At 45.3% G+C, this 15,102-nt stretch overlaps 1 pseudogene; it reads right to left on the minus strand.

Annotated features, from left to right (window-relative positions):
* Nucleotides 1–12,708: 12,708 nt before the first annotated feature.
* Nucleotides 12,709–13,890, minus strand: LOC147663569 (uncharacterized; annotated as a pseudogene).
* Nucleotides 13,891–15,102: the final 1,212 nt, after the last annotated feature.

Here is a 15,102-nt window from a genome sequence, read left to right on the forward strand (position 1 = left end):
GTTTAAGAGCCCTCCCCCAAGTTGATAAAATTACGGCTCCCCAGGGAGCAGCCTTCTTTGTCTCTCGCCTTGGGGGGATTGCAGGAAAGGCTAGCCGGAACAACAGTTGTGCAGGACAGGCCCGGTGGGGCTGGTGACAATCTGTTGCGGCGCCAGGGGCGTCCGGCAGAGATTGAAGCAATATGAGAAATTACACAGCAATACAGGCATTGAGTTATGGAAGTAATTGAAAGATGTATGAAGCACTGCTGTGTGTACGGACGAATTGGCGGGTCAAAGTCATGCAGGAGGTAGAGACCATAGGCAGTGCAAATCGCCAGCGCCGTCGAGAGAAAACTGCTGCTTCTTACTGTTTACACAGAGAAGAAACTGAATCCGCTGTCAAGTATTTAACACACAAGTCTTCGTACAACAGGAAGTGGTGTAAATACGTTTGCGTGTCTATAGTTATGGAAACTGAAGGAAATGACATCACGTGTTTGACATCTACTATAGCTTCATTGCCAGAGGTCAGTATCTGATAATTTGTTGTAAATGTAATGACCATCTTAACGTTGTATGACAGTGAACGCACCTAACAGTAATTCATCCACTGGTTACAATTGAATGAATAATGAAAAACACTCCTTAAATTGTATCAAAATAACATGAATTCGAGTGCATAACCACAAATGAACTACTGATGAGCAGAAACAAATTGCCATTGTTGGCCTGACGTGTCCTCCACTGACCTCTCTTTCAACGACTGGCTGCATTGGAAACAGAGCAGGCAATGAAAGTCCATGCACCGTTGAGCGACATGGCACCGTGGCGGAGCGCTACACGTAATGAGGGCGGACCGACTCGTCTCCACAGGGGACCCTCATAAGAGGGCGGCCTCTTAGTGCCCCAAGATGGCACACCTCCAGCTCAGGGTTGCCCCTTCCGGGGTGGCGCGTCACTTCCGGCCGGCAAAGGGGGCGAGAGGAAGTATATATGATTCCTCCCCCAGTTCCATGGTTGGGATGGACCTTTTCCTACTAGACTTAGAGGAGTCTTTTGGAATAGCAGGATGCAAGTAATGAAGGGAGTACACGTGGGGGGTCCTGGTCATGGTGGTCGCCTCATCCAGGGCTGTGGCGGAGTTACAGGATGATCCAGAGGCGAAAGGGACGCAGGAGTCCCTATTCTGGAGCACAAAGAGTGCTGAGGCCTAATATCCCCGGGAGATCTGTGCGGTGGATCCTGGGGTGCGACGGCGCCCTGTTATCCTACGGGCGGCTGGAAACCTGGACAACCGGGGGTCGCTTAACGCTCCGCCCCTCGTGGGGGGGTGAGCAAGATGGTAAACAAAGAGTTCACCGGAATTGGGAGGGGCTAGTCCTCTCACCACAACCGCGAAGCACCGTCTGGCCAAGGCCGCGGTGCTAGAAGCCCATCAGGTGGTAAACTGCGAGGGGCAGCTTGCCTTTGGATCATCTGTAAGATAACCCACTTTGCTGGCATTGTATGCTAATAAACCTGCACACCGTTTTCCCATCAACAATTTGTCTGGTCGGTTTATTGCATGTTCAATTTCTGGGGGGCTGGTGTAAGGGCTGATATGGGCACTATGAGGGTGGACCGACTCGTCCCCACAGGTGTCCCTTCATAAGAGGGCGGCCCCTTAGTGCCCCAAGATGGCACACCTCCAGCCCAGGGTTGCCCCTTCCGGGGTGGCGGGTCACTTCCAGCCGGCAAAGGGGGCGGCAGGAAGTATATATGCTTCCTCCCCCAGTTCCACGGTCTCTTTGGCCGCTTTTCGTTCAGATGTTCCCCTCCCTACCGCTTACCCGAAACCTCAGGGAGACAGTGGGGGGGGGGGGGTGTTTTTTGTATTAATTATTGTCATTTGTGTTGCAGGCGGAGTTACAGGATGATACAGAGGCAAAAGGGATGCAGGAGTCCCTATTTTGGAGCACAAAGGGTGCTGAGGCCAAATATCCCCGGGAGATCTGTGCAGTGGACCCTGGGGTGTGACGGCGCCCCGTTATCCTATGGGCGGTAGGAAACATGGACAACCGGTGGTCGCTTAAGGCTCCGCCCCTCGTAGGGGGGTGTGTGAGCAAGATGGTGGACAAGGAGTTCAACGGAATTGGGAGGGGCTAGTCCTCTCACCACAACAGCGAAGCACCGTCTGGCCAAGGCCGCAGTGCTAGAAGGCCCATCAGGTGGTCAGTTGCGAGGGGCAGCTTGCCTTTGGATCATCTGTAAGATAACCCACCTTGCTGGCATTGTATGCTAATAAACCTGCACACCGTTTTCCCATCAACAATTTTTCTGGTCTGTTTATTGCATATTCAATTTCTGGAGGGCTGGTGTAATGGCTGATATGGGCACTATGTGCCTAACATCAAATAAAAGAGTGGATGCAGTCTCTGGGCCGCATCACAGCAGTCAGTCGGATTAATTGCATGACAAGCACGTGTTTGACACAGCCACTTGAAGCCACAAGGTCTACAGTATTTGCTGCCCTACCTTACAGCTTTCATATTCTATTTTTAGATGTGATCTAATCTGTGAAAAGGTGATCAATGTTAGAACGTGACGTGTGGACATGAAATGAAAAAAAGCGCGCGTTAAATGCGTACAGCCACGGGATATTCTGTAAACAAGCACATCACAAGTGCTGTGCATGCAAAACATAAATAAAAGTTCCACAAACGCGGATGAAAACAGTACTTGGGAAATTGGATACTGATAAAAGAAGCAGACGAGATACAATAGGAAATAGTATACTACAGTCAATAGAGATGGAGGAAAACTAAGTGGCAAGCAGACAAATGAATGAAAAGGAAGGGCGGGATGTAAGCCCCTTTTAAGAAGATTTATATTAATTTATTTAAATGCAATAGAAAAAGGGGCAACATAAAATATCAAATAAAGTAAATAAGGAAAATACAGTAAACATTGAGAAATCAGGGATGGAGTTTGAAAGTTATGCAAACAATGTGAATGATAGAAAAGAGGAAAATTGGGAATAAGAAAAGCTTATTAGAAAAGAAAAATTATTTGAATATATGCCTAATCAATACCGAGTCTAGTTTCATGTGGAAAGTAATAAAAAACACAAAAATAAGAAGAATACTACGTGATCCGAATTCGACAAACACCAATTTAGAAAATTAAGTAAGGTGTTGTTATGAGAAGCAAAAATATTTATCATAAATGGGTGCTATAGGGCAGGAGAACACCAGAAATATCCACTAGTGCAATTCATCCCACTGGTGATTAGAGGCCACAAGCGCTGGAGCGGGGTTAAGTACCTTGATGAATGCACACTACAAATCCCGCAAGCTTGCTTCCAGTATCCCAGTGACCCAGCCCTGTGGTGAAAAGGTTGGCTTGGTTTATAAGGCTCTTCGTTTATAAGGCACCTCCAGGGGCATAGCTTGGTCAGTAAGATTGGGAGGGCGAGCTTCAGTTTTTCTAATAATCAAGCTGGAATTTAATGTAAAAATACATTATACAACAAGCAGGAGGCAATAGAGGGCCTAAAGGGGCAGTGAAAAGGGAGTTGAATGAGGATTGGTAGGGTTACTAAGTAAAAGAAAACACAATATTTTGAAAAAAACTATATTTTTTTAAGACTTTCAAAACAGAGGGAGAGCTGCGTTTTTTGTCTGTCTGTATTTAAATACATTCCCTGTGAAATCCGACAGACACCTAACCAAACCTGACTGAAAGCACTTGTACCAGAAAATACATTTATTGGGGGGGTGGAAGACCCCAACCCTCCTCTAAAGCAATGTTCTAGGGCACCTCGCCATCTTTTATCTTCTCCAGGGTCCAGACCCTAGATCTTCATGCTTAGGAAACAGTATGGCACATCAGTCGTGGGAAGATTCCGCAACCAACCTGGTCCACTCAGAGGTCCAGCCCTTATACTTAATATGGATTCACAGGATCCTCGTTGCCAGTAAGCAAGCACATTTTCCGCAGTGTATGCAGACTTCAATATCCCTGAATGTCAATTTTTGGGAGGCTACTGGTTGCAGCTACGCATAAGTATTGACCAGATCACCTTGATCCTCTCCCCTCTGTACAAATCATAAAAACGTCATTGGATCACAATCAATAGAGCAACTTACACATAACTTAAACCTTAAGGGACATGTGCAAGCAGCCAACATGTTTTCATCTCTTGTGACACTCCTTTAGGGCAAATCAGGGGTGTGACACCAAGACCCACCGGTGTGAGGGGGCCTAGTCTGCCCTGCACCAGTGGAAGTTATTTCAGAGGCTTTCTGTTCTGATTTTGTTTTTTACACACAGTGCATGCCAGGGTCTAGGCTGAGTTTACTTTTTGAAGGAAAAGTACAGAGGAAAGTAGTGGACAAGAGAACAATGAAGAAAAAGGATGAAAGAAAAGCAGAGGGTGAAAGAACAGGGAGAAAGGTAGGAAAGATGACAGCATAGGAGAAGAAATAAAGGTTGACCGAGAAAGAGAAAGGAGATAAGGAGGAGCAAAGTGGGTCACGAAAATGAAAAGGAAGCAGCCAGAAACAAGGGGAGAAGGAAGAAAGGAGGTGAGGATGGGTGGGAGACAGAATTGGGTAAGAGAGAGACTGAGGAAGGGGAGAGCAGAGCAATAAATGAATGAAGGAGATGAGAGGAATATGGGATGGAGATAGAGAGGTGACAACGCAAGACGAGTAGAATGAGGAACTTGGAGACCCATAAATTACGTTAGTGTAGCCGGTGCAGTGTTACCTGGCTATGGGGGTGTCAGGGGAGTTGCACTTCATTTATATTAGTATTTTAATACCAGCAGGGGGCCAAGTTTCATTGATCCCCTTGGAGTAGGCCCATGACCTCCAGGTTATGCCAATAGGCAAACATGTTAATATTATAACATTAATGAAATATTGTAATTGTTAGGCTATTATGAGTTCACATCCAAAGAGGAAGAAGGGTCGAGGCACTAATGTCTCACACTTGCCAACAAATTATTAGGAAAAGTTCAGATGTTACTGGTGCAACAAACCCAGAGTACAACCCTTCTATACTCCCAAATGGAAAACACATTCCAAAACAAACTATGAAATTAATGGTTCAGCACTCAAAATTAGTTGTAAGGTATGGCAAAAGGTATTTGCTTTATGCATGGATTCCTAGACAGAGTATAACAGCAGTATTTATGACAATTTAGTACTGCATCACAAAAGATGCATATGAAGAAGGTTTCTTCATTCAATAAATCTTTATTCATCTTTTTCTTCTTAAAAACCATATTGGCAAACAGTAGCCAACGCATTTCGTCCAACAAGTACTTATTCAGGGCTCTGAACTATACGTTAATGTCACTAATGCATCTGAGTCCGATGAATTGAAAAGTGTAGTAAAGATATCAGCTTGGCAAGTATCAAAATTTGGAGTACGTTTGCCCCTCTAAAATACCAGCATGGCGTCTACTTATTGTGAGTTCATGATATACTAATATGGTGTTGCAGTTCCCACCAACGTGAAATAGACATGAAAAATATCAGTCAAAGCACATTTGGGTACTAATTAATTCTTAGAATAGTAAAATGTTTTTGACTGTACTAACACATTAAATATGCATAAACACGGCAATAACTAAGTATTTAATTAATTCCACAAATATATCAATTAAAATCCTTGACAAAATATCAGCAAATACTTATAATCCACAAATATCCTATAGCTGTATTCCGATATTGTGCTCTACAGCGAGGACATGACCTAGGAGAAGAAAGAACCTTTGACACATCAATGGTTGGGTGTTAGCTTGTTAATTGACCTGTTGGCGTGCAAACTTAGCCTAAATATCAGCTCACTGGCCACACCAATGGCTAGGACTGGGAGTGATGTAGTCCCTGTACGGACTTTGGTGCGCCCCGATTGGACCGCTCACTATTACCAATAAGTCAAGTCCATTAATTCACAATGCCACGTTGTCTTAAGAATGACAGACAAGGGTTGCCATTTCAAAGCTTTGTGTAAGGAAATTGTAGGCAGTTACATTAAACAGACCATGAGTAAAATTAGCAGCAAGGCTTACAAATCATAAGTACAGAGACCCAGTACAGTTCTAAGTGAAATCCAGCATAGATTTGCCTTCCAAAGGTTGGAAAAAGGGCCTTCCCATAAATAAATCTTCACATCCTTTCATTGGACAGCAGACAAAGACACTCATACATTCTACACAACTACATGGTTCTTAGGATATGCACCAATAGAGAACAAGCAAGAAGAAACATGTCACTACAGAATACATTGTAGGTTTCTCTCATGGTAGTAATACATTTAATTTGCAGACGTTCTCACAGTTGATTCGAGCATCTAAATTGAAACATTGTATGGTGATGGCCTGAGACAGTTGCAATATCATTGGTCAGGGACAGTAAAGGAAAGTCTCTGGAAACAATCTCTGTTTATTGGTGGAAGTCTTACAATTTATTTTTTTTAGGACAAGAGTAACTGTGATATATTATGAAGGCGGTGCAGGATGGAGGACAGTGTAAACATGACCTAATTTAGCATACGTTTAGCTCATCTAGTTCAAGTTTAAAATTTGTATAGCGCACTACTCACCCAGAGGGTCTCAAGGCGCTTGAGGGAGGGGGGGTGCTTTACTTATCGAATATCCAAGTTTTTAGTTGTTTAATGAAGGAGAGGTAGTTCTGTGTAAGGCGGAGGTGGGTGGGGAGAGAATTCCATGTCTTGGCAGCTAAGTAGGAGAAGGACCTTCCCCCCATGGTGGATCTTTGGATGCGTGGAATTGCGGCGAGGGCTAGATTGGACGATCGAAGTTGGCGGGTGGGGGTGTAAAAGGACAGGCGCGAGTTGAGGTATTCGGGTCCTAGGTCGTAGAGATCTTTGTGTGCGTGGGTGAGGAGACGGAACGTTATTCTCTTGTTGACGGGGAGCCAGTGGAGGTCTGTCAGTTGTCCGGAAATGTGAGCTTGGCGGGGGATGTCTAGGATGAGTCTGGCTGAAGCGTTTTGGATGCGTTGGAGTTTTTTCTGTAGTTTGGTTGTGGTTCCAGCGTAAAGGGTGTTTCCGTAGTCCAGTCAGCTTGTGACCAGTGCATGGGTGACCGTCTTTCTTGTTTCGGTGGGGATCCAGCGGAAGATTTTTGTGAACATACGTAGGATGTTGAAGCATGATGATGAGACGGCGTTGACTTGTCTGGTCATTGAGAGGGAGGAGTCGAGGATGAAGCCCAGGTTACGTGCGTGGTCCTTGGTTTGGGTGCGTTTCCCAAGGCCGGTGGCCACCATGAGTCGTCCCAGGCGGAGGGGGATGATCCTAAGATGAGGACTTCCATTTTGTCCGAGTTCAGTTTTAAACGGCTGTTCTTCATCCACTCGGCTACTTCTTTCATCCCTTCATGTAGGTTGGTTTTGGTGGTGTTTGGGTCTTTGGTGAGGGAGAGGATCAGCTGCGTGTCGTCTGCGTAGGAGATGATGTTGAGGTTGTGTTGGCGCGTGATGGATGCAAGGGGACTCATGTATACGTTGAAGAGGGTGGGACTGAGTGATGATCCTTGGTGGTACGCCGCAGATGACTTCGGTGGCTTCTGATCTAAAAGGGGGGAGGCGGAATCTCTGGGTTCTTCTGGCGAGGAACGAGATGATCCAGTCCAATGCTTTTCCTTGAATTCCGACGTTGCTGAGGCGTTGTATGAGGGTGCTATGACAGACTGTGTCGAAGGCCGCGGAGAGGTCAAGTAGGATGAGGGCAGTTGTTTCCCCGTTGTCCAGTAGAGCTCGAATCTCGTCTGTTGCTGCGATGAGGGCGGTCTCGGTGCTGTGTTTGGCTCGGAAGCCAGACTGTGAAGGGTCCAGGGATTTGTTGGATTCGAGGAAGGCATCTAGCTGACTGTTGACGGCTTTCTCAGTGACCTTGGCAGGGAATGGGAGGAGCAAAATGGGGCGGTTGTTCTTAAGTTCAGTGGGGTCTGCTGTGGGTTTCTTCAGGAGGGTGCTGAGTTCGGCATGTTTCCAGCTTTCCGGGAAGGTAGCGGAGTTGAAGGAGCAGTTGATGACGTCTCGGAGATGGGGTACAATAATGGAGTCTGCTTTGTTGAAGATGTGGTGGGGACATGGGTCAGTTGGCGATCCTGAGTGGATGGAGTTCATCAGGCGGATGGTGTCTTCAGTGGTGATTGGGTTCCAGGCGCAAAGGAAGTTGGAGGGGGGTTTTAGTTCGGAGGTGGGTGGGGTGGACTGGTCGCCGAAGCTGTTATGTATGTCAGCGATTTTGTTGTGGAAGAACGAGGCTAGAGAGTCACAGAGGTCTTGGGATGGAGTGATGTCGTTGGTGCCGGCGGAGGGGTTGGTAAACTCTTTGACAATATTGAATAGTTCTTTGCTGTTGTGGGCGTTGTTGTCGAGTCGATCCTTTAATGCTGATTTCTTGGTGGATCGGATCAGTTGGTGGTGTTTGCGGGTGGCGTTCTTGAATGAGGCCAGGTTGTCAGTGGTTGGGTTTTTTCGCCAGGCTTTTTCGAGGGTGTGACAGATCTTCTTGGATTTCTTGAGGTCGTCATTGAACCAGGGGGCTTTTTTGCTACCTTGCTTGATTTGATGGTTTTTCAAGGGTGCTAATTCGTCAGCGCTGTGGGTGATCCATTGTGTGAGGTTGGTGGCTGCTTGGTTTGGGTCCGATAATTTGGCAGGGGGGTTTTGTTGAAGCGATGAGAAGAGCTGGTCGGTGGTAAATTTGTTCCATTTTCTGCGGGGAATTGGTTGTGGGTGGTTGTGGGTCGTAGTCTTTTTGTAGTTGAAGTGAACGCAGCTATGGTCCTTCCAATGGAGAGCTGTGGTGTGATTGAAGGAGATGTGTTTTCTGGAGGTGAAGATTGGGTCGAGCGTGTTTCCGGCATAGTGGGTGGGGGTGTCAATGAGTTGTTTGAGTCCGAGATTGACGAGGTTGTCCAGGAGGGTGGTGGTATTGCTGTTGTTGTTCTTTTCCAGGTGGAAGTTGAGGTCTCCCAGTAGAATGTAGTCCTCGGAGGGGAGGGCGTGTGGGCTGATGAAGTCAGTGATGTCTTCGCTGAATTGTGGTCCTGGTGGCCTATAGATGAGGGTGCCTCTGAGTGTGGTCTTGGGGTCGGTGTGGATCTGGAAGTGAAGGTGTTCTGCGTCTGCTAGGTTATCGTCGGAACTGGTTGTGATGCAGATGGTATTCTTATGGACGATGGCGATGCCTCCTCCTTTTTGGTTGTTGCGGTCCTTCCGGATGATCTTGTAGCCGTCCGGGATGGCTATGGCGATGTCTGGCCCCCCCCTACTGAAATATTTTTTAAATCATCACTGCATTTCTTTATTACAAAACATTAATTAACTTTGGATTTGTCCTCCTTAAATCTCCCAAATTCTTCAGGTTGTTGAGTTTTCTCTGCATGTCCTCAACCTTTACTTCAAGCCTCTTTCTCTTCCTTCCTGTCGGTGCTGACAGTTTCTTACACCCACAATCCATACCATTCTGTGATGAAATTCCTTGGCAAACTTTTAAAAAGATAAGCGCACATGCAATGACAATCAATATAATCAAAAGAGGGGTTAGAAGCAATTTTCGAATTACTTCACCTACACTACCAAGACATTCTGCTATCTTAGCAAATCCCTCGCCACTGGATCCAAATTTAGATCCTTACCCTTCTCAGGCACCCGACTCTTTCAGCTCAGTTAACGCATGATTTATGTTTGTGATGTTGGATATTGCACATGTTTTACCAATCCAGACAGGAGAGAATCAGGAAGAACTGGCTTTCCATTGCTGGACACCCAAATGTCACTGGCATCTGTTTTACATGCAATCTTTTCTCATTTCTTGCTCCACCTCTGGGGCAGCAATAATTCCCTCAGCTCATTGAAGGTGTGTACAGTATTCAGCAGCATGTTGGATACAGTTTCTCTTTTTGCGTTACATGGTTCATCCAAATTGAAAGATGTTGGGCTCAAGAGCTCAGTATTGGGCAATTTCATCGGCGTAATGGTTGCCTCTGATAACAAAATCCTTGCCGCTCTTGTGTGTATCACACATCATTATAGCAGTTTCCTTTGGCATTTGCAATGCATCTAACAAATTTGAAACGTACAACCTGTTCCGAATGGGGATACCAGCAGAGATTAGGAATCCTCTCTACGGCTGTAGCTGCCCAAAGTTCTTCACAACTCTAGATCCATACTGGCTGTCAATGTAAATGGTAACTCATGAGCCTTCTGTAGTGCAGCATTCTATGCTAAAGGCAATCAGTTCAGTAAATTGTGCAGACATTACATGATGCAAATAAGCTGCTTCCACTAGTCTTCTCAGTGTACATAGAGCAAACGCAGTTCTTAAATTAATGTGTCAGTCTCCTAAAAAGGTACCATCAACAAAAAGGGTATGTTCGGATTCAGGAAGACGTAGATCTAATATGTCGGGTATTGGCTTTGTGCACAACTCAGAAACGCTAACACAATCATTGTTGAATTTGCCATCATCCTCTCCCTCTGGATTTGGCAATAGGGATGAAGGGTTTACTGTGTTACATCTTCAAGTGTAAACATTCTCTGCTGCCAAAATGATACTCTCATAGTGGGCTAAGCAGCTAATTGTCAGGTGTTGGATTCTGGTACAGGTCATGAGGATCTCAATAGAGTAGGGTTTAATTATGATTAAGGGGTAACTCATCACAATGTTAGAGGGAGATTTATTACGGGGCAGAAGGTCAAGGTGCTGGGCGCAACGGCTCAGAAAGCCTGCGCTGGGGTGATCGTGAGAGTGAGCTAGGGACAAAGGGGCACCTTAATTTGTACTGGGGTGTCCTGGAACGCTTGCTCTAAAAATAGAAAAAACAGATATGTGAGCCGTGGAAACAGAGGCTGAAAGTTTAACAGTTTTATTAAGAAGATGCAACTTCAAGAAACTTCAATATAAAGGCATAAAAATCACATTAGTTCTGAATCCCGTGCTCCTCATTCTCAGGTAGTCACGTGGATTAGATTTCATTCACTGAACATTGCATTTACTGAATATTGCATTTACTGAATACAAGCTTCTAAACTGCTAGAGAGAAAGAGTCTAAAACTTTAAAGACACATTTATGATTCGAGGTAGATTGCATACAAAAAGAAAAGTACATATTATTTGAGAATACTCAATCCTGCAATTACAGTTTAAATGCTTAAAATGTGATAAAGGTTAAAACAAGTTACAGAGAGCATAGTAGTTATAACATTTCCTATGGCAGAACAAAAAAGTACAATACAGTCAATATATATATGTTAAGTAAATCAATTGATCAAGAGCTCTGATACCTACAACAGACCAGGAATTGTCCAAAAATATTTCTGTGGACCTCCTTTATATATTCTTTAAGGCAGTGAGAAGTCTATGGTAATGTCATCTCATGCCACCCCATGCCACTGATCCTACCTGCGTCACTTACGGCCTGGTTTGAACGTTTCCCATCCAAACATTCAAGTGCAGCCCTTCCTGTAATGGCAGCATGTATGCTCTAGACTAAAGGTCATGCCTCATAGACTGGAAGTTTAACATAAATTTTGCTTTGGGTGGCAGAAAAGTGTTTAATTGCGCAAAAAGTATTTTATTTATATGTGTATGTACCAATCTGTACGTCCTGTTGCCACATCCATCACTCCAGCTTGACGTGGCAGTGGTGGGAAGTTCCCCTTTTCTCATGCACAATCTTAGAATGTGGCTCATTATGTGTTGAAATAACAGGGGGTGGTGTTAAACCTTAACATTTGTGAACTTAGCACACCAGTAGGGTTGGGGCTTAACTGGGGCGAGAAGGCTTGCAGTTGGTGATGCTGAATAAAATCTTGATCAGACATGCCTTTTGCTTTCTTAACAGAAAATGGCAGCACTCTGGCCAATCTAACCAAGGCCTCTAATCTTGAACAGAAGGGCCTACACAGGGGTTCATGCTAGCTAAGTGATAAGAATGTCCCAGGGAATGTATATGGTAAAATTGTTCCCTCTCTCATCTCCCCTTTTTGTTCATTTTTTGAGCACCATTCGAACCACATATTTAGCTGTCGCCGGGGGGAGTGGCCATGGTGAGTCATGGAGGACCGGCTCTTCGGGGCTTTTGTCCAGGGCAGCTCCTAAGTCCTCATGTGGTCCCCCTAATTTGTCACACATTGTCTCATAAGGATGTACCAAGTCTCTCCCTGATGGAAGTTGTGGGCTACTATGCACCTGGGCCTAGTAGTTACTATACAGAGGATCCTGTACTGTGTGAGAGTCAGGGATTGTAAGCTCTACTATATTTAACATTGCTACTCCTTCCTTGTCCCCTTGTTCCCTGCGTATTCCCGTGTACACTTCTGAGTCTGCATAATTCATCCCAACTACCTTAGAGCTGAATCTCTTAACACAATGCAGCAATATCTGTGTCCCGAAACACAACAGCAGCAACACACAAAAAATAGGCATTAAAAAGTTTAGTACTGCAGACAGCCATGAAGGCATCCAGTCCAAATTGAACCAATTAGGTAAACGGTCTGATTGTGCACCTCCTTCCTCATGCATCTATTTTCCCAGAATGTCCAAGTCCTTGATGGCCTTTGTAAGTGTTCCATTGTCCGCATCATTGGCCAATAGGAAAGTACAGCAGGACTTGCCCACCTTGGCACAAACACCACCATTCATTGCTGTTAACTGGTATAGAACGTATCTGTGCTCCAGAACCATAAGTCGGATAGGTCATAGTTCTTCTTTCACAGCGTTGAACTCGTCACAGGTGTTGTTGACAAGCTGCATTAGTTCCTATCTTGTGACTTGCAGCCAGCGGTCATTGGCTTTGGTCTGGAACAGTTGGACAACGCCCCCGAAGAAAAGTTCAGCATCGTTGAAAAGGCGGAAATCTTGTGGAATCTCGTGAAATGGCCCATCAGAGAAATACTTCTTGACTTCCCTTTTTCGGTGGTGGAGCAAGGCGTCATCACCTGTCATCGGGTGGGTATGAATGTGGGAAATGTTCGCTGCTGAAATAACCAGATGCAGTTCATGCATCGTGACGATGGAACAGAGTTCTTGCCAGTGGGGAGGCAGCTGCAGGTGGATGTGCTCTCCGCAGGCCCAATAGATGTCCATGAGGCTGGAGGTGCCCTACTGAAGGTCCGAATTAAAAATAGTGTTGCTGCAATTAGTATTTCGACCCACAGGAGCTGTTCCGTCACCTAGGAAGCAAAGGAGAGGAGACTTTAGCTTGTATGCTCTTTTTGGTTTGTATGTTGTACCCTCATTGAAAGTGTATCTTCTAGTTTCCTGTGCCCATATCTCAGCACACTCCCTCCCAATATCCTGATTGATATAGTGTTTGTGCTCTTGTCCTACAATTGGGCTACCTAAGGAGGCTGCCATACATATCAAGTCATGTGGGCCATTCCACTTGCTGTTGAAATAAATATTGGCCTTCAGGCGCAGAGTTGGTCTCCACTGACAAGGGCATGTGTCACTGGTATGGTTGGCTTGTTGATGTTTGGGTGAGTGGCATTTTGATGGGGGGGTTGGAAATGTAAAGTATCCTAGTATCTTAAAGTTATATTCCCAAACCTGTATTATGTTGGCAGGTACTTTCATATCACGGTAAACCTCCATTCTACTCCATAACTCCAATGGGCTAGTCACAACTGTGAATGTAACATACTGGTCATCCCACTATGTAGAGTTTACAAATGCATCATCTATTTTGGCTGACTGGAGCTGTATCTGACCATGTATGCCGCAAAGAAACAGGTGTAAGAGACATTTGGCGGTGGGCAGTGGGGCTTCTTTGGGAAAGAGCAATTTATCTGCGCCTTCAGCGTGAGGAATGTGTGAACATACAAAGCAGGACTCATTTGTGGCTTTTCTTCCAATCTCCCTCATGTCTCTGGACCACATGTTGTCTAATAGAGCGTTGTGAATCCCATTATCCTCTGCTGTCTTACTAGGGCACTGGGAGTGGAAATCAGGCATAGAGTGTTGGTCGAAAGTGTAAACAACTGTGTTTTGGAGATTACTGACCCAGTCTGAAATTTGCCCAGCCTGTTCTTTCTTACGTTGGGTACGTGAAGTATATCTGACTGGTACTTTCTCGTGACCCATTTTATACCTGATACTTCGTTTATATTGGCGGAGACGTTTATGGGTACCTGGCACAGGGGGATTCATGGGGATATCAAGCACCAAGTCCCATTCTGTGGGGTCTACAGGGGGTATGGAAGGTGTCAAGGTGGGCATGGGGTGTCATAGCTACTGCCCGTACTTATCCCAGTTTGCTTGTTATTAGGAAGTGTCTTGGACATGGGGTGCCTTGTTGTGGTGGCAGATCTAAAATTGCTAGTAGCTTCTCTCTTTCTCTCCGATCGTACTGCAAACCAGTGGAATACAGCTATTGAAACAACACATATAACAAAGAAAATTTGACATGGGAGTTGGGTCTGTTGCTGCGTCTCAGTCCGTAGGCCATCATATGATCTCCATACTCTTATTCTTGGACAGTCAGTGGAAACATGATGCCCTTCTCTCGGTCAATGTTCAGATCTCGGATGGTGCCAGGTGGACCCTCACGTGGCTCCGATGAACCCATGCCTTGCGTTCAGCTACTCGACCAGCAGTAGGAGAAGAGTCAATTATCTGGAAGGGTCCCTCGTTCTTGGGGTCTCTCCACTTCCAGACTTGTTTCTTTATGAAGATTTGTGTCCCAGGGCGGATAGGCATAAGCTCAGCAGAAATGGGGCCCTTACTCTTTGTCTTTTATATCTGAACAGAAAGGAACTTAGCAGCAATAGTTAGGGCACACAAATAGTCAAACAATTCAGCTTTCACAATTTCAGAAGACGTTTCAGTGTCTACTTTAGGTCTGGTGGAGGGAACAACAACATTCATTGATCTGTGAGTGACAAGCTGGTGGGGTGTGAGATGATGATCAGAGCTAGGAGTGTTCTGAGTGTAAACAGAGCGATGGGAAGGCAATAGAGCCATTTCTTTCCAATTGTGGCACTTATTTTACTGATCTTGGCTTTGAGCAGACCGCGGAGGCGCTCACAAATACCATTGCTTTGGGGGTGATAGGCTGTTGTCAATTTATGTTTTACGTCTAACATTTTCGCA

Source organism: Lissotriton vulgaris, unplaced genomic scaffold (genome assembly GCF_964263255.1).
Source record: "Lissotriton vulgaris unplaced genomic scaffold, aLisVul1.2 SCAFFOLD_2259, whole genome shotgun sequence".
Lineage (NCBI taxonomy): Eukaryota > Metazoa > Chordata > Amphibia > Caudata > Salamandridae > Lissotriton > Lissotriton vulgaris.